Source organism: Dromiciops gliroides, chromosome 2 (genome assembly GCF_019393635.1).
Source record: "Dromiciops gliroides isolate mDroGli1 chromosome 2, mDroGli1.pri, whole genome shotgun sequence".
Classification (NCBI taxonomy): Eukaryota; Metazoa; Chordata; class Mammalia; order Microbiotheria; family Microbiotheriidae; genus Dromiciops; species Dromiciops gliroides.
Genome location: NC_057862.1, coordinates 501534204 through 501536975, shown reverse-complemented (window position 1 = coordinate 501536975; position 2772 = coordinate 501534204). Strand labels below are relative to the sequence as shown.

The window sequence follows — 2772 nt, the reverse complement described above, 5'->3', positions numbered from 1 at the left end:
TTCTCCCAGGCTAATAAGAAAGGAGATTAACAGCCTCTTTTCCACAAACAAACCAGGTTTTATTAATGGGAATGAAATTTACAACAAAGGTGAAGTTAATAAAGCCAGGGACAAGGGAATAGGGGAAGAGAAAAATGGATAAGCTCCCTGGCTCTAGCAAAGACTGACTCAAACCCCAAATATGCTTCCAGTTCAGCTAGCTCAAAGAGCTGGCCTCACTTTCACAAACTTACCACCTGGGGCCCATAGTTTTTCAATGAGAGTCAGCTGTGCAGTCCCTCTCCAGTCTGCTTCCAAAGCTCACCAAAGGGAAAGAGCTTCTGAGACTCATCATTCTCCTTTCTACTTTCTCTCTCTCTCCCCCAAAAGGGGAGGTCCTTCAAGCTAGTTGGCCAAGAGTGGTCCCCTGCTGACATCAGTAGTACACCAACACGGCACTCAGGGCCTGCCAGGTGTGGCTACAATCTAATCATCTCCAAGTAGGTACTTAGTTTCTCATTCTCACCCAATTCAAACAATACTAAATCAATCAGGTGGGACCCCTGGGCATCTGCTAAATTCCATGATTTTATCAAATGAATGAATGAATGAATGAAAAAAACAACAGTCTATTCCTTAGAAATACCTTCATTGAGAATGTCCTTGATGTGTATAGATGATTTTCATTAAACTTTTATATCAGTGAGAAAGTAGGCATATTAGATCAGTCATTAGTGTTATTTACCTATTTTTGAAATTAATAAAGTCCACATTTTTTACAAGCTTTTGGAATCTTTCCCTCCTTTAGATACTTTTTTCTTTTTGCTTGCAAATATTTTTATTCAAATGCAATTTTTGAGTAGAATTTAGATCTTATTGAAGGCAGCAATATCCATGGATTACACATAATTTCAGAGGCAGTTATCTGTTCCTCTAGCATATCTGTCCCAACTTTATTATCTTCCACTACACACTTATACTTGAAGCTTCTTGATGCCATATCCCACTGGAACTAGTTTAGAAGATCCCCAGACCAAGCCATCTGCCTGAATACTTCTGATACATTCCTCCAATTTTGCCATATCTGTCTCATCATCCCAAGATTTTACATCCAGTAAGAGGGAAGACTTGGCAACAATTGCAGGGGTTTTTTTTTATTTCTTTGATTCATACTGAGCAAGGCATTCTCCTCTCAGCTTCTTTTCTTCTTCACTTTCCTTCTCCTCATCAGATCCAAAATCATCAATGTCTTCATCATCTTTGCTATCTGTAGCTCCCCCACTTCCTGTGGTATCTTCTATATCAGCAAACCCATACTTGCCCCAAGACTTCTTTACTCCTGGCAAGCTTGCTTATTGCTTCTCATAAGACTTAATGTGGAGGCAGCTAGGTGGCACAGTGGATAGAGCACCGGCCTTGGAGTCAGGAGGACCTGAGTTCAAGTCCGGCCTCAGACACTTAACACTTACTAGCTGTGTGACACTGGGCAAGTCACTTAACCCCAATTGCCTCACAAAAACAAAAACAAAAACAAAAACAAAAACAAAGACTTAATGTGGTTATACCATTGGAGGGCATGGTACAAGTCTGAAGGCGGCAGGCCCCAAGATGGCTTCAAATACTGCAATGTAAGCTTGGTGCAGCGCATACCCCTCGATGTAGCTCTTGTCTGACAAGAAGTAATTGAGGTGCTGCAGGCCTGTGAGTGTCTTGAGATCTTCGAAGCCCATGGTGGTGGTGGTGGGAGAGACTGGGAAGAGGCAGAGGCTAAGGAACTGAGCCTGGGGTAGGAAAGGAGAGCAGTGTGCTAACACAGTAGCTCAGGCTGCTGACTGAAAAAAAGTGCTTTGATACTTTTTGATAAGACTGAGGACAAGATAATTCCTCCAACTTCCTCACAATTGTCACATGGATCTTTTCTATGTACTTAACTCAGTTTAGCTGAAGTCTCCATCCTTGTCCTCTTTGTTTTTTGGTTTTTGTCTTTGCAGTTAAGTGACTTGCCCAGAGTCACAAAGCTAGTAAGTGTCAAGTGTCTGAGGCCAGATTTGAACTCAGGTCCTCCTGAATTCAGGGCCAGTGCTTTATCTCCTGCGCCACCTAGCTGCCCTCTATCCTTGTCCTCTTCTATAAGTATACGTGGGACTGTGATGTGAGAATTTTAGTGTGACTATTCTACCATACTTGATGGTGGAAAAATATGTCATAAAAAAATTCTGGAGGTCTTTCCTATTTTCAACTGTTTGATGTCCTCCTTCCATAATTATTCTTAAATGCTCTCAGGGTGATTTTGCTTAGTTGGGTCTCTCGCTGAGTTTTCATTAAACTGATTTTTTTCTGTTTATCATAAAAGAGCTTCTCTGTTCTAGGAAGCTCTGATGCTAATAATCTTCTAACATTTCCTTCATGTGCAAGATATTACAAACAAGTTCATGTGTGGTGTTGCCCTTGGCAGTCGTCTCTCTCCTCCTGATAAATACCTGCTGACTAAGGCCATTTTGAGGTTCTTTTGGTCTCCTAGTTATGGCAGCCAAAGGCAACACAAATTTAGAATGTAAACTCATTATGTTCATTGCCACTTTTTAAAATTAAATAATGTTTTTATGATATGGAGCAATGAGGTTTCTATGTAGTCTACAAATCTTGGACTTTCTTTATATCTTACCTAAATTTTGTATCTCACCCATTGTATAGCACAGGGTTCTGCGAGTAATGGGTTATTCAGGATCATTATATGACTTTATGATGATCCTTAAGCACTTACTGAATGCCACTACTACTACTACTACTATT

The 2772-nt window shown here is 40.6% G+C and overlaps 1 pseudogene; it reads right to left on the bottom strand.

The window, feature by feature from the left end:
- Nucleotides 1–845: 845 nt before the first annotated feature.
- On the bottom strand, nucleotides 846–1709 carry LOC122743709 (annotated as a pseudogene).
- Between the last annotated feature and the right edge of the window lie 1063 nt (nucleotides 1710–2772).